Raw genomic sequence first — 22,079 nt, 5'->3', positions numbered from 1 at the left:
TGATTTGTGTCTTATGTCTACAGCTTCACTGCTAATGGCCTTCTATTCAGAGAAAATCCTGGCTCGATACACAAGAAGCACTTCTCTGAGTGGAACTAAAATGGCTGCCATTGTCCCAGTGTTGTAACAGTGATAAGAGGCTAATTAGCGTTTGGACTCGACTCCAACAGAGGTCATGAATTATATACCACGGCAAGTGACACCGCAAAGCTACCTGAGCACTGTTAAATTAGCCCCATAAGCTTCCCTCAGTAACAAAGGCTCTTTAAGTGTCAGCAAAGCGTTCTTTTTAATGTTTAACCCTGAGAGGAGATGGCAGTGGTTCTCCAGTCGTCAATAAAATGGTTTAGGCACAGTGCTGAGAGCTCTATTCTTGTGAGCATGGTAAATGAGTGACCTTTTGAATGAGCATTCTGGGAATCTGACTGAAGAATGGTGCTGCCAGGTTCCAGCTGAAGCTTTGGCCCTCGTATAACCTTGGGCAATGGTAAACATTGGTCTCTGTTTGTGTCTGGATCTCTATTTTGTGCCTCTAATCCAAGCACAGTGGATTAGAATGTATTCTCATGTGTTATATGATGTTATATTTCTCAGGATTTTTCCAAGCTACTCCCTATTGGGTTCTAATGAATGTATCTTCATAAACAGGCGTGCTAGCATTTTTGTGCGGCTGCAACTCTTATTATTCATAATGATTTTCGAGCCGGCCCGCAAGATCATGATCTATCAAATACAAAATGGGACCTTTGTGATTCATGATGGTGCAGTTTCCGCCAAAATAATGCAATAAATCTGTGGTAATGTGGTATTTTTGGCCGTGGCTATGGTTACAATGGTAAATTTACACAAGGAAAGGGCCATTTAGGGCATTGTTGTACAATACTTTCTAATGCAATAGCTAAAAAGTGCATAGAAGTGCACAGGTACCCAGTTATTTATGCAAACAAAATCTATTTTGCTGTATCTTTCAATGAATTCATGATGGATGGATGGATGGATGGACAGACAGATGGACAGATACCTTGGTGAAAATGAAATATATTTAAATTGTGCTTTCTTGGACATACTTAATATATTTAAATGATACTATACTAAATGCATATTACATTTATTATTTTGAAACAACTTTGTATATTGATTGTATATCAAGATATGCTCAAGATAAATTTTAAGCTATTTGCAATATATTTTAATATAATAAATTGTGATAAAATGGAACCAAGAACTTCAAGTACATTTAGTGCAATTTAAGTGTACATTCATTTAAAATATACTTTAATAATTAATTTGAATGTGCTTCAAGAACATTTCAATAGCATTTCAGTTCATTAGAAATGCATTAGCATTACACTACTTTTATTTCAAAGCTGTTTATTTTTCAGTATTCAAAATGGTATAATGGGATAAATTCTTAGTGCATTAAAAAAGTACAGCAGCATCAATAATCTCTCGACAAATACTGTATATTATAATAAATGAAAGATCAGTAAAATTCTATGGCAGAGCTAATTTTACCCATTTGTAGAACATTTCAGTTATACATGAATTACTGTAAAACAAAGCGCAGAAGTGAATAATGCATAAAAAAAAAAACTTAAGCCTGCAAATGGCTGAACTAAACAGAAACAGAACAGTTTAAATGACTGATCTTCATCTTCAAGTGGAGGGTCACTTCTTTGAGTACAACTTGCATTTTCTACAACTGAGGGCTTACAATTCAGGCACTGTAGTATTTGAAGACTGCTTTATCTCAGGATCTGTAAAAGGGAAAAAAATAATGTATATAAAATCAACCAATGATTGCATTCATGTTTGAATGTATGTATTTTTTGGAATGTAATGTAGTTTACTTTTCAAAGCTTTGACTATATCCTCATCAAATTGACATATGAGTGACCATTTTTATCCTTTTTTCTGTTGTCACTATAGAGGGTATGTGCCTGACGTCACTGTTGGCCGGAGTGACTGCAGTTATGACCACTAAGTGGCAAAAAGACTGAGTGGCACCGTTTGTTTTCAGTGTGAATGCTGCGAAAAACACACAAAAGACATCTAAAACGTCAAAGAGCTGTGCGATCGACTGTACAACCAGATTTGACAAGAAATCTGAGGTATATTTTTATAGACTGCCGAAAGCTACAGAACAGAAAAGCAAATTGATCGCTGTAATTCACAGACACAACTGGACTCCAGGCAGCGAAACGTGGATTTGCAGTTATAATTTTTTCAATATGCTGAATTAAGGGGTAAAATCATTCCCTATGTATAGTTATATATTGACAACCCATTAATTAAATATTTACCATTGTATATTCTGCATAATTTGAAGATTTTAAATAAACATTGACAAAAAACTATACGATTGTTATGGCTGGAAGATCTGATAACATTGATATAATTGAGGACCCAGATTTAGACATACCCATGTATTTACAGTGCATCGGAAAGTATTCACAGCGCTTCACTTTTTCCACATTTTGTTATGTTACAGCCTTATCTCAAAATTGATTAACTTCATTATTTTCCTCAAAATTCTACAAAAATACCCCATAATGACAACGTGAAAGAAGTTTGTTTGAAATCTTTGCAAATTTATAAAAATAAAAAAAAAACGAAAAAAACACAAAGTACACATAAAATATACGTTGAGTATGAGTAAAATAAGTATGTTTTCTGTAAATAAACTAAAAGTCCAATTAAAGTATATGCTTGTGTTAAGCATACTGTATTTCTTAAAAGCTTAACTAATAATATATGTTTTACCACAGTACTTCCAGTATACTTTTTAGAAATATACTAAAATGCAGTTCAATATATTTTTAGATATAAGCATTTTGGGATTACAAATGTACTATAAACATATTACTTGAATTTCAAGTATATTTGTAATACATTTAATAGTATGTCTTTTCCGCCATGGTACATTAGATAGATAATTAAAGTGCAACATGTTATTGAGGTTCCTCTCCATTTTAAGCTTGTTTAATTAGGTTGGCACGTTACATTTTAATGAAGCCAAGATGCCCTGCTTAGTTAGTCTGGCAATGATGATTGATGAGTGTTTAAGAGAGGTCAGGCTTCTTGCCGTTCGGGTCCCATGCACCTTTTGATAGTTGCTTTGGTTCTTTGAGACATAGGAAGGTGAAAAGAAGTTTAAGGATGTAAACAGCTGTGAAATGGCCTGCCTCTCAAACAACAATATTCTTAACCGGTGCTTTTGAGGGGCAACTCTGGTGATGGTAAGTTATGTAAACCAGCAGATCACAATGCTGTTAATGCTCTAGGCTAATGTAAAACAGCCTCAGGACATGTCAAATTAGCATTATCTGAAATTTGAATAGTATGATTTTGAATAGTATGTAAGAGGGCTCATGTGTAGAAGCACGTTTAATTGTTAGCAATTTTTTATTAGAGCTGTGTTCAGAGAGCATGTGAGATGGTGAGATGACGTTAAACTCTTCCTCTCACTTTCAAATCATAATGTTAAAAGTGTGTGAGGATTTTGGAGCTGAGGTGTCAATGTCAATGGGACTTGAGTTCCCGGATTAAATCGGTTTATTTAAGGCTTTCTTTTCACGGCTTATGTTTAGAAATGTGTTGCAGTTATGTAATCTCAGGTCCATATGGCTTAAATCTAAATTAAACCGCAGAGGGCCTCTGATGCCAAAGAGAATAAAGAAACCAGTAGTGCTACATAGTCAGCGATACATGAAGTGTAGTTTTCACTTGGTAGTCAGCAACAGCATGATGTTTTTAGGCTGTGCTATTTAGGGCAGGTAGGTGGTGAAGACATTGTGTGTATTCGCTATTGGGAGTTCAGAAAAAGACAAAAGGCAATTAATTTACTCCACTATAGGTGGAGAAAACCTGCATACAGTATCATACTCAAACCTAACACAGTATGAAAAAAGTCCTGTCATTTTTAAAGAATAAAACTGACAGCTGTGTATGCGAGTAATTCTGTACAAAAAACAGTAAAATGTAAACATATTTACAGAGTAACATGTAAATCTGATCATTTAAAGCCAGGAACAGGAATATAGTACAGGAACTTGCTGTTAACTAATTAACAGGTTTTTACTGTCACATTTTTACAGTATTTTACAGTTAAAATTACAATAATTTTTATAATGCCAAACACAGCAGTGGTTTTGTAATTTTATGGATCAGCCCAACAAGGGCCTTATCACATTTTCTTTTAGTTTTCTCTTTTTTGCTTCTGCTTAGATAAATGTATCAATATTGAGTTTTTTTTCTCTCTTCAAAATGCGCATGTTGCTTGTGGTTGTGTAAGATTTTTTTAAAAAAATGTTTTGAAAGAAGTATCATGTCTTACCAATGTTACTTTATTTATTTCATTTAATTAAATTATATATTGAAAAAATACAATTTAAAATTACTTTTTTAGATTTTAATATTTTAAAATGTAATTTATTACTGGAAACTGTAATCATTTTTTTTATTATTATTTTTTTTTTATTATTCTCAATGTTGAAAACAGTACAGTTGTGCTATTCTGTTTTACTATTCTGTTGTTTTAATATTTTTTTTAAACCATGATATTTTTTTAAGAAGTTTTTGACGAATAGAAAATTGAACCAATAGTCTTTTCTGTCACTTTTGATCAATCTAATGAATCCATGCATAATAAAAGTATTAATTTCTGTTGTTTTACTGTAAATACAAGCACCATAACAGGGTGGTAACCTCACAGGCAATGCAACACCGTCTTTTATTGCTAAATAGACACTTCTCTCAAACATAGCCAAGAATGGGCTGGATGTCAGCCACAACTAGTAAAATCTCCAAACACTCACACCAGCCGTCGCCATCTTCCTCTTAAACATCGACACATGATGGTGCTTCTCTCACACTAACATCTTAATCAACTTCTTGTATTTCTTCCCCCTCTCTCTCTCTAACTCTGTCTTATCCATTTCCTTTGTTTTTCTCCCTGATTACTTTATTAATTCCTTATACTTTCTCTTTCTCTCTCAATCCTCAGTCACTCTCTCAATCCAAACTGCTTCATTTCCCCCTTCCCTCATGCTCACTTGGCCCATCCTTCAATGCTCCGCTGACAGCTCAGCATAGAACAAAACAGTCATCCCACCCCCAGAGACAGAAATTTTCCGACTTTGCTTTAACATTATTTGTTTTGTTTTCTGCATCGACATTCAGTTTTTGTACAAAACAGTCAAGGAACTCACGAAGGATAAGGAACACAGATCAAAGGGAAGTGACACGCGTATGACACATACTCTAGAGCTCAGCATCACAATCATATGCTCCCCACTCTCATTTGACATTTTGTTATGTGTAAAATTATGATTTGACAGGAAAGACTTTATTATAGTATATTTCACCTGCACCCTGATTAGATTTCACCTGACAATATGTCAAAGCATGAAACAATTTGCTCTTGGAAAAACTGAAAGATTGTAAAAGATCACTGAGTGGCGATTCTCAATGGGATAATTCATCAGTTTGGCATAAAGTCTTTCATTCGTCCAATATCTGATGATTCATTCAGGATTTTCTCCCGCTGGCACATATTTAGAGTCTGAATCTGAAAGCGTAATTTTTAATAGTCAGGTAGCTTCTTACATGGAGCAATGGGCCAATTAGTCAACCCTTTCCTAACAGATGGATGTGGTGCTTTTTATTTATATTATTTATTTAATATTTTTAAAGTAAAAGAATAAAGGAAATGAGCCAATCACCCACAAAGCACAAGCAGCTCTCAGCCTCGGTGGCTTTGAAGTAAATATCAAAAGCATCAGACAGTCAGTTTAGGACTGATATCAGTTAGATTTCACTCCCTCAGCTTTCGTTCTTTTTTTATGTCTCTGTTGTCTGGATTACAAAATAAGCTGAATTGTGCGGTCAGAAGAGCTCACCTGCGTCCAACATACTCTATATTTGTCTTTTTTTATAATCAGCTTTAAGTTGTTGTAAATTACTATGCACAGTTATAATAAACCATAATGCCTTTTGTTTTCATGCTTATCTTTTTAAATAATGTTATAAGACTCAGTCAACACCAAATGTATGAATTATCCAGCCCGATCTCACGGCAATTCGTACGAATTTTACGAGGTGGCTAATTCGTATGAATTTGTACGAATGACCTACCCCTGACCCCGCCCCTAAACCTACCCATCACGTGGGTTTAGACAAATCTTACAAATTCGTACGAGTGAGGTTGTACGAATTCGTACAAATTAGCCACCTTTTAATCCCTCGTACAAAATCGTACGAATTGGTTGTGAGATAGCGTTGGAATTGTCATATTAATAAGTAATAGTAGTTAATTATGTTCTCTTTAATAGTGAAAAAAAAGTTATGCTTTTACCCTCAGCAAGGTTATAATTTATTTGATCAAAAATGCAATAAAAACAGTATTTATTATTATTTTCAAAGTTAAAAACATTGCTGCTTAATATCTTAAAACTGATTAATTTTTTAGTAATAGCAAGCTGAAAAACTAATTTATTTGAAATACAAATGTTTTGTAACATTATAAATGTCTTTACTGTCATTTTTAATCAGTTCAATGCAACCATGCTAATTTTACGGAATTTCTTTAAAAGTAATGGTTAAAAAAGTAAGAAAAAAGGCAACAACTTTTGAACACAGATCTAGTATAACAGATTAGGATTAACATACATGATATATTGTAAATAGTCAGTTTATGGGTTTGTCAATGTCCGTTTCTTATACCTCTTAAGCGGAGACTGGACAATGGCTAATCTAATCTCTGACACACACACACACACACACACACACACACACACACACACACACACACACACACACACACACACACACACACACACACACACACACACACACACACACACACACACACACACACACACACACACACACACACACGAGAGAGAGAGAGAGAGAGAGAGAGAGAGAGAGAGAGAGAGAGACAGACAGATTGACAGAGACAGAGATGCATGTAAATTATCCAAGGTTGAGTTGTTAGTAGATTTATTAACTGACACAAGGGAAATCTAACACTTCAGTTGGGCATAGTTATGAGCTGATACGATAATCTTAAAATGGCCCAAAATCATCCCATTAATCAGTTGGTCTGTCACTAGAAAATGGTATGTAAAAGGTGCCAGCAATGTGCACTATTCGAAATGGATTTACAACATGTGTCTGTGCTTGCTTTTTTGACTATTATTGTCTAAAACCTGAAACAGTTGTTTACGTGATGCAATTTCATGATGGTGTGCTCATGCCTTATATTTGCTTATTAGAACTGTGTCATTCCCAGTTTACTATGTATTTAAGGTTCTCATTTATAGTATGCATATTGAGATTCAGCCTTTTGGATTCCATTTGGAGTCAATTCATGTGAAATTCGATTTTTCAGACAAGAGAATTTGTTTGGATGCTATTGATCTGAGTCTTGGCACATTTTACTCACTGCATGTGGCAAATACCCACAGTGCTACTTGTGAGGGAAAGGAATGGGATTAACTTGCTAATGTTGCTAATTAAAAAGAGGGATGAGTCGGCTGTGCAGTTGCAGTGTTGTGTCATGAGGGCTGTCGGTGTCTTCCTCTCTGTGCTGATTACCACGCAGCGTTCACTGGATCTCTAATGACTGTGGCTAGTAGAGACCCATGAGTTACTGCTGCTGAAAGCTGGTCATTAGGACCAAAACTCTGAGTAATTGAATGTAAATTGTAGAATGTATAACCAACTGTTGCCTTTTGCTAAATGATGGCCTTGCCGAGGATATAGCAGAGGAGGACACATAGACAGCATGGGGCTTTTTAGAACATTTCATTCATAATAAGTAAGAGTAGGACTTTTTAGGAGATAAAGCTCAGATTTCCTAATATTATCAGACCTTTGAGCAGATTTGATCTATTTTGACATAACAGTTCTGTAGATATCATTCACCCTCAAACAACAAGCCAAAACTTGGAGGGATATTTGGCTGGTGTGTTTGGCAATTTGCTGGTTTGTCCAAGCAGATGGTGTGAGATGGGATGTTTAATGGCTGGGCACTGGTCACAGTTCAGAAGCTGTTAGAGTAAGTGCTGTAATAATGAACTCACTGCACATGGACATCTGCACACACTCCACCTCAAAACCACAGCCAGAAACACATCTGATGAGAGAGCCATGGTATCTATCTATATCCATCTATCCATCCTTACATCCTTACTTATTCCTGCCTGTTTGTTGTTCTGTCTATCATTTTATTTATCTGTCATTTGATCTATTTATCTGTCTGTCTTTCATTTTATCTATTGTTCTATCTGTCTGTCATTCTTTCTATCATTCTCTCTGTGACCCTGCCTGCAGACAGAGATCACAGAACGTGTCTCTGATGTCACTTCCTGTCTCGTGGGAATAAGAGACTGGGAAAAGCATAGCTGTCATCTGTGTTGTGTGCGTATGTCCAGGAGTGAAGGGTTGCAGGGGTGTGTGTGTGTGTGTGTGTGTGTGTGTGTGTGTGTGTGTGTGTGTGTGTGTGTGTGTGTGTGTGTGAGATACTTAGTAAATTGTCAGACACTACAGATTGTGTTTTTGTCAGACACGTTTATTTAGCCAGAAAATGAGCATCCACGCCTGCTCTTGCATGTGTTTTCTACAGGAAAATGTTTAGTGTGTCTACAAAACTATTTATATAGCTGTATTTGGCAAGCATCATTTGACTCTTTTGTCTTATAATTTTATACTCGGTATTAATCTTCTCAATGTGTGTGCTGTTAGAAATATAGATGCTCGTGCATGCCTTTTATTAGGGACAAGCACTTTGGCAGCTCTAAAACAATGACAGATATCAACTGGACTTTAAGCCAGTCATCAAAATGAATGGTTTATAAACATTGCTTGCAATGACCAGGTGCCCTTGCTCAGTTCAGTAAAAAAATCAAATAATAAAATAAATGCTTTAACACAGAAAACTATCATTGCCCTTGAAAGAAATGATGTGGGTTAAGTTAATTGGCCCTTTTTTCATTTGGATGGATTTTCAAGAGTGAATAAAGAGGGAAAGGAAAAGCAACTCTTATGCCAGAACGAAAAAGCATCAGGAAACGGTTGGAAATTAAGAGCAAAACTGCATCATATTATTCCTCCATCTGCGTCCTGTTAAATGCTTATCTGGCTGGCTCTTTATGGACTGCGTAGCGACGGCCAGACATTGCACTCAGTCAGATGGGCTCCCAATTTTGGGATTGCATTTTCGCTGCCTGCAGCATCTGTTGTCAATTGTCAGGGATGTAGAAAAATGTGGCAGGAATGTTGATGGTCTACAAGCTCATCCATTGGGTTTTTGACTCATCTCTCTCTCTCTCTCTCTCTCTCTCTCTCTCTCTCTCTCTCTCTCTCTCTCTCTCTCTCTCTCTCTCTCTCTCTCTCTCTCTCTCTCTCTCTCTCTCTCTCTCTCTCTCTCTCTCTATCTCTCTCTCTCTCTCTCTCTCTCTCTCCCTCTCCTCTTCCAATCACCCCACAACAACATCCCTCGGCCCGTTCCCGGCACTGTCGCAGTGTGAGCCAGCTGCTATGGCAACTCTCAGGCTGTCAGTGGCTGAGTATCGTGTGATTAAGCTTCTGCTCCAGTGCTGTTGATGGTCTGTAACTGTTTGAACTAGTATCTGTGAGCCAAGCTAGTCAAAATGTCAAAACACTAATACAGCTCAATAAATCAGAGTAAACATTAAAGACATGCTATAGCACAGCTGTGGCAGGTAACACATCATCAGAGGAGTGCGCAATCGAAATGGGTTGCCAAAATATCACTTTGGTCAACTGGTTTGCTTGTTTTTTTTTGTCCTCCGTCGCAATGTAGATATTGCTTCAAAGGGGCCTTGGGCAGTCAGCCTACTGTTGAAATTGATCTACTCGAGTTATAATGATGAACATCCAAATGTTTAAGAAAAAAATCCCCCTCGCTAAAGCAAATATCTCAACTGTCAATTTGCGCATGTTAGGGTTTTTTTTTTTGCTGTCGCCGCTCCGCGGGTTGCAAAAAAATGGAGAGAAATGTCACGTCAACAGCACGATGAAAACAAACTTGTCATTTCTGACTTCAGTATTGCTAACCACATTTTCTTCTCATTTTGTTTCCCCTCATGTTCTGCCTGCCTGGGCCTGATGGATCTACCTCACTCTGTTGAACATCATCTCAAAGGTAAGTCACACCTATATTGCTTCAGCCCGTGTCCGATCTGATTTGATCTGATCTGATTGTCGTGTGTGTGATGGTTCCCCGCCGCCTGCTGTGGTTTGGGGCATGTGCTACTAAAACTCATCTGTGTTTTCATAAGAGGCCCCTTGCGGTAGTGAAAACACGTGTCATCTGCGACGGATTAGAACAACAAGGCGGCGTTTCCTGTGCCAGCACATTTTAGCTTGTGGTGATGCTTGGCTATTTGCTTAATTTATTATTTATTTTTTCTAGTCTGTTTGTTTACCACTTAGTTGCTGGCACAGCTCTACGTAACTCTTGCGATTTGTCAGTCATTCGCTAATCACGTCGGCCTGTTTTTTTTTTTTTCCCTTCAGTTTTTTAAAATCAATATAGAACTTTTGCCAAGTTCAAACTGAGCAAATAGAGCTTCTTGGCAGCCCAAATTTGTACTTATTCCCTCAGAGCAATTCCGCCTCACTGGCATTGGCTAATTAAATTAGCCTGTTACGCCCTGCTCTCATTGTTCACGACGGATGACTAAAAACAATCATTTGTTTCATGACCAGCGCTTTAATTTCATTGTTTGTGTTCATTTGACTTTGACTGCTCGATACGGCAATGTAGAGGGGAGCCCGGGGGGTCCACTGTTGACAGTGAATAATTAGATATCTTTGTATCTCAGGGCAGAGCATCTAATGAATATCTGCGAGGTTCTTTGGGCCCCTGCGTCTCTGAATAAGATACAATGGTGCTGCAGATTGTCACAGTATGGTATTGTTATAGACGTGATAAGTGAATACACGATACTGAGAAATTTGCCCCCTTTAGATTCATTAATGCAGCTTTGTGTGATTTGAATTTGCACTATCGAAGAGAGTGTTGACTTCTTCAGAGCATAATGTTGCAGAGTCACTGTGTACGGCTTTTTGTGTCTCTCTTTGTAGTTAATTAGCAACAAAAACTTGACTTAATTAGCAAAAAAAAAAAAACAGTTACTGTGGGTAGTTCTTATTATTTCAGATATCAAAAATCCATATCGCATTCATAATCTCCCAATGAATTTATTCAAAGCAGAATTAGCATATTGTGTATGTATAAATATCAAGGTTTTTGTGGATATATTATTATATATAGGTTTATCATCGGTAAGATTTTGAATGTTTTTGAAAGAAGTCTCATGCTCACCAAGGATGCATTATTTGATCATTAATATAGTAAAAACTGTAATATTGTGTATTATTATTATTATTATTATTACAATTTAAAATAACTGTTTTCTATATTAATATCTTTTAAAATGTAATTTATTCCTCTAATGGCAAAGCTGAATTTTCAGCATCATTACTCCAGTCTTGCTGATTTTGTGCTGAAGAAACATGTTTTATTATTATCAAAGTTAAAAATAGTTGTGCTGCATAATATTTTTGTGTAAACCGTGTTACTTTTTTTCTGGATTCTTTACATTTGATAAAAAAGTTTTTAGCACTAAAAATGTCCTTACTGTCCCTTTTGATCATTTGAATGCATCCTTGCTGAATCTAACTAACCCCTTTAACTATATATTGTACTGTATAATACTGTTTATATTTGGTTGTGTGTACTTTTTTGTAATTTAAATACCATTTGTGATTCAATTCACACATAGTCGTTGACAGTGAAAAGCTTTTTGGGTATATATTCTCTTCTCTTGAATACATCTTTTCAAAAGAGTGTTATCTAGAGTCATATATGAATACACAGAATAATGTGCAGTATGCAGCCCTTCTTTTAAAGTCTTTTTTTCAGGGTTAGAAACAGTGGCCGACGTAAGAACGCTGATGTGAGGAACAGGGTTGGCAGGCTTACTGTCTTGTTTGCTGAGGCTGACTTTAGATCTGTTTGGCTGGTTGTGATGCTAGAGCCAAAACCAACAGATGGGATAAGCAAAGAAAGTGGCGCTTTAGAGTTTTTCCTATGTGCGGCACTGGGCCAGAGCACACTGACTGTTTGGCAGCCAGTCCCGGGGAACAAAACACAACGTCTCCAATAGACTGTCATGGCCTGGTGGTTTACTGCGTTGAGAACTTTGTCTTTGGTGTCACTAGCATGACTGCCAAAAAGCCACATGTTAAGTACAGTGAACTATGCTCAAGATAATGCGCTTTTTTGTGTTTGATTTCAGCACATCCACAAATGTTCAGTATATAGCAGTATGTATCACCGTTGCATATCTTTTAGAACAACACTGAAATGCAAGTCCCACCTTCTGATGAAAGAGCCAAATGCCGTTTTGAAAGAGTTGCCACCCTGAAAATGACGTGATTTGAGCTAAAACATTTCTGTTGTGAAATATATTGTGGAAACAAAATTGCCGCTTTTGGTATTTTCCAGTGACGTGAATAGGAGCTGTGCTTGTGTGTGTGCTACCCACGGACCATTGGCTGAATGTCTGATGCATAAGGCACACAAAATGGGAAACACTTCGGGAGTTTCAAAGTCATCATCTGATTGGTTGAATTCTACAGGATTTCCTGGAGATGTGTGTGTCCCTTTATTTAACGGTCCACCTGGAAACAAAGCTGTCGTGACGCCAAACATCCTCATTGCGGTAGAAAGCTGTTCTGTGAAAGCGAACGCTTATCAGGATCAACTGACTGTCGGATTTTCAAAAGTATGTGAACATTGCGGCTCCATTGTTTCAGTAAACTTGCACAACATTTTTAAATGAATAATGTATTAGATGCACGCTGGTCTGTTATTGCAGGGATATTGACTTTACTTTTTCACGCCCCTAAACATGGTGTGGAACAAAACTGTGATTGTTTGCTTTACATGTCATTCAGACGCTCTCTTGGGCAGTAAAAGCAATAAAAACTGCGTTGGAGTCTAGAACTTCTGCCGTCAGTCTGAAGGTCTGGATATGTGATAACCCCTCTATTATCAAACATTTTAGGTTGCAGAACAACATTCATCATGGATGACAGAAACACTCATGAAAAGGGCATCAGTAAATGAATTTATGTGTAATTCTGCATCCATTCCAGTAGTTGTCAGTATAAAGTCCAACACCAACTTCATTAAAAAAAAAAAAAAAAATCAGTTTCTCCATTTAAATTAGACTAACATAATCAGAGATAATTAGTCAGCTAATATGTCATGATAAAGCGTGGCGCTAGCAATGCCAATTCCATGGGTTTATTCATAGTGAATGCACTTACTAAAAATAGCTTTGGATAGAAGTGCATGCCAAATGCTTGAATGTAAATGTATCCAGTTTAGCACTCTATGATACAGCAGTGCTTTTGTGATTCCCTTATCACACCTGCAATACATTAAAAAGCTCTCACCTAGCCTCTACTGAGCAAAATCCATTAGAGTTTTAATCAGGAAATATGATTGCCATATTCTTCATATCAACATACCGGTTCTCTCCACTTGGATCCGGCACAACTTTACAACAACTTGCTAAGGGGAATAGAACCAGGAAAAACAGAAGAATAGGAAAGGAAGCGTTTAATGATCTTAAATCACTCTAAGCCTCTGAGAGGTAGACGGGAGAAATATATCATCGGTTCTGCTGCTTGTGACCGTGGGGAATATTAGAGCCAGGGGAAGAAAAAGAGGTGTGATGGATCCAGTCAAACTGCTAAATCAGTCATGCCATGTTTATCTGCTGTGCAGATAGGTGTTCGACTGCTCTGGCCTTGTGCTTCTCTGCAGGGTGTAAATCTGCAGGAGAGAGAATGACTTTCGGAAGAGAGCCTAAAGCTGCTCTGCGCCGCCCCGACGGCCTTGTTTTCAACTCTGTCTTTCCTGTCTCTCCTCTCCTAACCTCCTAGTCCTCCCTTCCATCGCCATTTGTTGTCATATCATGCCAAAATAATCAAACACAAATATCCCTTTAGGCTCATGGGATGCAGGCTTGTCACTAATTAGGGATGTTTTGTGGGAAGTTTGGAATCCCAGGGATATTTTTTTTCTCCCCTGGTGGGGCTTGCTTTTTCATCTGGTTCCCAGTGTTATTCTTATGCAAGCCACATGCTATAGGTGATGGCTTTAATCTTTCCATTTCCCCCTTTTTTCTGATGAAACTAGCCGAGCTTTGTTTGTTTTATTTTCTTTCTTTCTTTCTGTTTTTATTAGAATTTTTATTATCTATCATCCCTCAGGACAACTTCACATAGATCTCAACCAAAGGTGTAATGCTTGTTCAAACTGGGGCCACATGCCATTCAGAATGGAACCAAGGATTTGCTTGTGTGCATGTTTTTTTCAGACCGTCAAGTTCTGTCACAGTGTTGCTTATTTACATTTATTTATTCATTTTATATTAATAATTATTTAATAATGCCAAATTACACAGTTGTGAAAAACAGTTTTTCTTTTCATGAGCCAGGACTGCAAGAGTCTTTCTTTCTTTCTTCTTTCTTTCTTTCTTTCTTTCTTTCTGTCTGTCTGTCTGTCTGTCTGTCTGTCTTTCACTTGTTGCAATTCTGTCAACTGTTAACTAATTATCGTTTCCTGTGCATGATGCCATTAAGAGAGAAATGTATGCATCACTTAGTCTCTTTAAATGCTCATTTCATAATAGCTTTTATTCATTATTTCAGTTTTTTTATGTGAAGTTATGTTTACTTTAAATAATTACCACATTTATGCTTAATTGCAATAAAAGGGTGGTTTATTCCACAAGTATTGTCTATTTTCCTTCTGACATTTGAAGTTACCATTCCTGATACTATGACTCACATTCACTCTGATTATAGTTTTGCTTTATGAATTTGTAATAGGTTTCATTTCTCTTTCATTCCACTTTAGATGTGGAGCTTGTTAAAGAAACTGGAAAATAGACTTATTCTTCATTTTATTAATCAGACAGAAGCAAATAGCTTGCAAGCACCTCAATGTGTGTGCGCTCCTGTTGAGAATCTCTTTATAAATGTAAATTTGTCCTGTGAAAGCACCCGCTTACTGTGAGCCCCATGCCTTTATTCATTCTCCTCTGCACATAAGCTTTCCACTGATTGGGACTTATTTATTTATTTGGTTTAATTTATTTCATTTGAGTTTGCCTTTTTATCATTTTTGCAAAAGCCGTTCGCTGTATGCATTAGTTTCGGTTGTTTTTGAAACACAGCTCACAGCTCTCAGCCGCATGGATTACAGCGGTAGATCCAAAGCACCTTTTGTCATCCATTTTCATAACAAACAGAAATGAGAGACATGCTTGATTTTCATTATGGATTAGGTGCTTATCGCTTTAATATTTATGACAGCATGTAATCAGAATAGAAATTGAGGTCATTTTGATTGTCATAGTAATTACTATGACAATTTATATTAGTTTAATGATATAAAATTCATCTCTTGTTTACATTATTTTGAAAGCACCATGCGCATGCCTACAGTATATTTTGGTTCTGAGCTAAAACATCTACTTTAATATAATTATATAAAAAAATATTGTTAATCTCTTTATTTGTCACAAGGTGTTTTTATCCAGGTCTTCAAGATTAGAACATCCTGAGCACATAGACCCGAGTTTAAGAACAAACAGAACAATCCTCTTCAATCCACTTATCTGATCCAGGGCCATAACATGGTCTGGACTGGCTTTAGTGTCAGTTATCCAAAAGAAATTCTCTGAAGTGATTTTCAGAAGCTAGTTGGAGATACAGTCAAAGCTAAAGCTGAGAGCACAATTTCAGATGACCCAGAACAGTGTGTTCTTCCATTGTCTCCTCCATGAGGGCTTTTCCTTGGGCTGTGAAGCAAACTAATGTGATAACCAACAATGTAGCTTATTTTCCTTCTTTTTCCCCCCTCGTTTCTCTATACCAGGGGTATCAAAAACACGGCCTCCGGGTTGAATACAACCTGTGGAGGAGTCTAATCCAGTCCAATCCAATTTATTAGAAGGTTCAAATAAAAATATTAGCTGTTAACATATATTTATTAAAGTTTGACTGAGAATCAGGCCTTTTTCACCAAATAAAGGAAATGTAATCATTTACTCATTACTCAGATGACTTTTGTTCATCTTCAAAACACAAATGAAAACATTTTAATGAAATCTGAGAGATTTCTGTCCCTCCATTGAAAGTCTAAGCAACTACCACTTTGACGCTTAAAAAAGTTCATAGACAACGTAAAACTAGTCCAAATGAATTGAGCGGTTTAGTCCAAATTTTCTGAAGAGACCCGATCACTTTTTATGATGAACAGATTTAATTTAGACTTTTATTCACATATAAACATTCATCAACTTACAAATCAGTTATGGTAAACAGAAGCTCATTAAAATGTCTTCATTTGTGTTTCGAAGATGAACAAGAGTGATGAAAACTAACCCTTTAATGTTAATTTTTAGATGTGTATATATATATATATATATATATATATATATACATATATATATACTCTATATGTAGTGTGTGTGTGTACAGTACGCACATGTAATCTAACAGCCATAGCAAGTTCCATGTATCTAAAATCACGATACCTATTGGCAGTTCAGGACCTAAAATGCTCTTATATACTATATTATGAAATAAAAGTTAGATGTATTTTTTATGTATTGTCAAAAGAATAAATATTATAAAAGGAGATAAAGTCCGTCTTGAAGAATTACAGCAGTAAACACACATGCATATATTCATAAATATGTGGAGATCTGCAATTTGCCTGCCACACTTTGCCAGACTCCTCATTAGATGGCCCATGCCTGTAGTTAGTGGTGATTGGGAGTGGCTGTGTTTTTCTTGAGGTTCCTTTAGGCTCTTGACAGATTTAATGCAATAGTTTTCATGATAACCCTCAGCTATGCTCATGCTGTCGTCCCCGAACTCAGATAAAAGTAACCAAGACCTCCCCAATACTTGCTTACTTTATAAAGCGTTTGGATGCAAACAAACAACCTTGCCACTTTCCTCATGTTATGTCTTGCAGTTGCATCACTCAAAACGTGTTTAGACTGGAAATATCTCCAGCGGCACAAAAGCTTCAACCCTGATCCCAGTCCTGCAGTTAACACACAGAAACACAATAGGTGGATTTCATATTGCCTCAGCAGAGAGGGTGTTTACAGGCCTGACCTTGAATTAAACCATGTCTGAAAGATTAAAAGTAAAAAAAGTAAGTTTTTTATATATATAAATATATATACACCCATTACATTAATTCTTTCATTCATTAGTTTATTTATGAACTCTTCTTTTCTAAGCTTGTGAAAACATGCTATTTGTAATAAGGGCATATTGGTGTTACCCTTTTATTTGTAGTGAATATATTTAACGGCTCTCAGAGCCTCATAGGTCTGAGTTCAAAGAGGGGAAGAGTGCCAGGATGGAGCTTTGCCTTCAGTGTTGTTGATCTGGTTTAAGTGCCTGTAAGTGCTCCAGAGCTCAGACAGACTGCCCCGTATAGCTTTTTTTGGGTTTCCTTTTTTGCCTTTCTTGATCATTTGGTGTCAACAGCAGAGCTTGTTGTATGACAATACTTGGCCTGTAACAAAATGTGGTTCATGTAAGAGAAGCTCACTTTAAATGGAACAAAGCAATGGAAATTCTGCATGAAATTTAAGGTTGTTATCGGCTAAAGTTGTTAAATATTTAGAAAGATACCCAAATAATTTATATAATACTGTGTGTTTCTTGTTTTCACATGTGGTTATATGTATAATAATACAAAGTTAAGTTCTAAACTGATTTTGACTCAGTGGCAAACGACTTTTTTGCATCTTTTGTAAAATAAATAAAAAATACAATAATAACAATAAGAGGTACATTTTTAATATCATACTTGTGTCAATTGTTTATCTTCTTACCTGACTGTACAAATATTTAAACGTTAAAGACTTTTAAGAGCTTTGTATTTTAGACATCAAAATATACATTTAGATTATTTGGATTTATGTGGCCTAGGCACATATAAACTATATACATTTTTTGAAGGCATAGTGAGTATTTTGTTTTGTTTTTTAAAGTGCCCCAATTATGGTTTTTCAAATATTTCCTTTCATGCTGTGTTTAATATAGCTGTTTGCAAATGAAAAAATTCTGCAAAGTTGTAAAGTGCACAATAAATTAAGTTATTTTCTCCCAAAAGAAAGAATCGACTCTGAACCGCCTTTACAAGTCGTTTGTAATTTTAATCCCACTGCGTTGACGGTTCTATGTCACTAGAAAAACTATTTGCATAATCCCCGCCTATGTTGTATTTTGTCTGGCTGGGGAACAACTTGAACCACCCTCAAACACGTCATTTTACTTACGACTGCTTCTCAAATCTCGGAGTTCAACGCGGGATTCGCAAAACGCTTGCTCTGGAAAGATGGGTCAGTACACAGTTTATTTGGACCAGCTTGGTCCTCAGAATCACAACCTGTAAGTATGAATAATTATTGATGAAGATATTTTCTACCGGGTGTTCAAAATACGTCGTTTTGTGAGTTTCCAGGTTAATTTACATCATTACTGTCTTACTGAAATACTTCTGCTAAGCAGCTGTGGCCAGATTTTCTGTCATTCTTACTACTATGAGTAAAGATAAAGCAATTGAGCAAGATTTGTTTTACAAACTTTAATGTTACTTCAGTTATTTCCGTTAGTGCTCAACTAACACATGCACTGTTTTTGATACAGTTCCCCCATGTGCGGAATAAATTAGAAATATGCACATCGGTTTGTTGATGGACATACACTTGTTGCTGATGCTGATGGTGAGGAATTACAGTTGCAACATCTCATAATGTACCTCAAAATGAGTAGTTTATCACTGAGGAACGTCAAATAACTAGCTGAATAACTAGTTATTCCAATAGACCAATCAACAAACGGTAGACCAATCACAACAGACTGGGCCTTTTGGCCAATCAGTGCAGAGTAGACTCTCAGATTGGAGGGATTTAGAGAGACTGATTCATCCGTCGAGTCGTTTGAGAATCATTGAAAAATGTGGTGATGTGCAAAATTAAAGTGTTTTTTTTTTTTACATCTGATGCATGTATACCTGTAGTAGGAGACTTTCAAATAGCATAATAGGGACACTTTAAAAAAAAATAAAGTGTTTTATTCTATGCTGTAATTTTTAACATCAAACTAATTAAAATGCAATATATAATGTTTAGTAGGGGTGTGATGGAAAATTAGTATTTTATTCGACTGAAAGTCACAAAATGCAAAACAATGCAGGTGCATTTCTACTTATTAAACTAATTTAGAGCTGTCACTAACAGTTATTTTGGTAATCGAGTAATTGGTCAAAAGTAATTAATTCAAGAGTCCACTTAATCTTTAATATATAGCCACTTCTTTGCAATAGAAATGCTACAGCCACTGTAATTTCTTGAACAAGAACGTGGACATCAAACCATGCAAACTCAAAACGAGGGGTTAAACTTTTATTTTGAAATCGCACAAACAACAGTTTGCATATTTAGAAACATACTGATGTATTCTCCACCGTGCAATGCTATATTAAGATTTTTATGCAGCTATGGAATACAATCTAATTATGCGGTTCATTGGTTCTCGTCCATGGAATCTGCCACTTCCGATATTTCATTTAACCTGAATTTAATTCAGAAAGAAAGGAGTGAACGCCCTACACTTATTCTTAACTCTTTATTTTAACAGGCACAATGCACATTAATTAACACCATCATGTAAATGTGCCAGATTTTCATAATTTCCATCTGTATTCTCTGGCAGGTTGATGGTAAATAAAAGACCATAAGTACATAAAACATGAAAAATCATGCAGAGACACATTCCAGCAAACATAGCCATAACCAGAGCATATTAAGACAAATACAAAATGACTTTAAATATGAGACAGAAATAAGCCACTGCTCCGACTTATGAAGACATGTTTGATTATCCAATAACCACTGTTTTATCAATGCAGAAGAATAAGTAAAATATGTAATATTTCTTAATTCTTAGTGTTGTCAAAAATATCGATATTTCGATGTGAATCGATACTGAAATATCTGAAACTGTTCCAATAGGCTACTCCTTTTCTCCAGTCTCGATACACGGAAATCAGCTGGATGTTGTCCGTCATCTCATTCACTGGTGTGCTTGTATTACTCATTCCCGCAGAATTTGCTCTCACACCAAAATCACGCGCACCACTGATCTATATAAGTGGCGCACACATAAAGCCACCTCTCAAACAGCTCAAGAGAAAAAAAATATTTTTCTTGCCCTATTGTGCGTAAATGGAAAAAATACACACAACATTAGAATTCAGGTAAACACAGTCAGTTTTGGAATGGAAATAGTAGAGAGAAAACGCATATTGTGTAACACTATTGGATCCGTGCAGAAGCTCTTAAAGTGACAGCAGCCTAATAAACCTTCCGCTGTCTGTCATGTTAATCAAAAAACAAAAGACAAAAGGAAAATGACTCGCTGCTCTTGTAACTTTAATTGTAAGCATTAATCTGTATTTAATTTTTACAATGAAGACTATCCATTGTTATTGTTTTGCGTTTAATTACTTTATATAATTTCTGTAGTTTCTTATCTAAATACTAGCCTACTGTTAGACCCACCTGAAAAACTTAAAGCCATGTTTATTTAATTTGTCTCTTTTTTCTGATCTATTTATTTGTGCTATCGTTTGCAATTTGTCTATTTGTACTTAATTCAATTACTGACTGTTTATTTTTTTATTTTTGTAAATTTAGTTTAATTTTGAATAAAGCCTCCCTGTGCTGTGTGAAAGCTATTGCAGCATAATTAACCAAATTATCAAAATAATTATGAGATAATCATAAAAATATTTGTATGGCAGTATATATGGCAGTTTGCCCCTGGTATCAAAAATGGTGTCGAATACCAATATTTTTCAAGGCATCTTATCAAAGTCAGAAATTCCAGTATTATGAAAACAATAATTCCAGCTTTGTTCAGCTCTATAAGAAAACTCTGACAAAGCATGTATTCTATGTGTTATTGTACAACCCCCTATAGTGGCTCTAGTAGATGAGTTATGATTTTCTCTAATACACTCATTAAGTGGAGGTGGGGTCATACCATGCAAATAACTGTTATTTAATAATATTATTTCCCCGTTTAATTTTTTATATTTTTTTTTACTTAAATTTTTTACAATGATGATATAAAATAGGTATTTTATCCAATATTTCCAAAGCCTGAGTATAGAGTATTTCTATTGATTTCAATGTCGTCCCACCTGTCTGTGTCCAGCTAGTAAGGCAGTGATTCATATGTGAGAAGATCATGGCGTTAATGTATAACTTTGAAGCCTCAGTGGTCTAAAATTTACCACATTAAATTAAATTTGTTAACTTGTTTTTTAAATGTAAGTTGTGAATCTATTATTATGCCTAAATATTTATACTCATGGATACTGATCATTTTCTTCTGCACTAATCATCTTGTAATCACTAATCATCTCACTCTACTTTGAGTTCTACTTTGAGTATTCAGACATTAGTCTTCAACCCTTCTCATGGGGACCCACTGTACCTCAGAGTTTAGATCCAACCCAAATCAAACACACATGAGCCAGCTAATGGACCCATTTCACATTTCAGAAATGGAAGTCGTCATAGTTGGGTAAACTTCTACAGTGGTTAATGGGAAACAACAGCAAATATCAAAATCTGCTATTGCTTTTCCACTACTTTCCAAAAAGAGGGAAAAAATACAGAGATTTAGATGAGAGAGAAAGATGCCAAATTTGCTGTCACTCCTATTTTGTTAATAACACTCTTGCAGCAGCATTAATTTTATTTCATTTTTTGTGGTCATTTACTGAAAAAAGGTTAAATTAAATAAACTTTATTAAAAACTTTACTAGATTTTATATGTTGATAACTAGAAATGCATCATCACAGTCTGTGAGAAGGGTCCATCAAGCTATTCAGGATAGCTTGAAAATACACTGAAGCAGGTTC

General features: G+C 35.9%; 1 protein-coding gene and 1 long non-coding RNA gene across 3 annotated transcripts in view; one reads left to right on the top strand and one right to left on the bottom strand.

Moving 5' to 3' along the window:
- The window catches only part of macrod2 (mono-ADP ribosylhydrolase 2), a 631,164-nt gene that overhangs the window by 353,674 nt on the left and 255,411 nt on the right, over positions 1-22,079 (top strand). The gene's annotated exons all lie outside the window — the stretch shown is intronic.
- Positions 1,493-5,044, bottom strand: LOC143744675 (uncharacterized). Its single transcript, XR_013205881.1, has 3 exons — positions 4,818-5,044; positions 3,004-3,124; positions 1,493-1,757 (listed from the first exon to the last, which is right to left on the bottom strand). It is a non-coding gene; the product is annotated as an uncharacterized LOC143744675 (long non-coding RNA).

The sequence above is a fragment of the Siphateles boraxobius genome, unplaced genomic scaffold, assembly GCF_051911475.1.
Source record: "Siphateles boraxobius isolate OS27281-9 unplaced genomic scaffold, OSU_SipBor_1 20, whole genome shotgun sequence".
NCBI classification, from domain to species: domain Eukaryota; kingdom Metazoa; phylum Chordata; class Actinopteri; order Cypriniformes; family Leuciscidae; genus Siphateles; species Siphateles boraxobius.
Note: the sequence above shows the minus strand (reverse complement) of the source record. Positions and strands in the feature narration are given on the sequence as shown.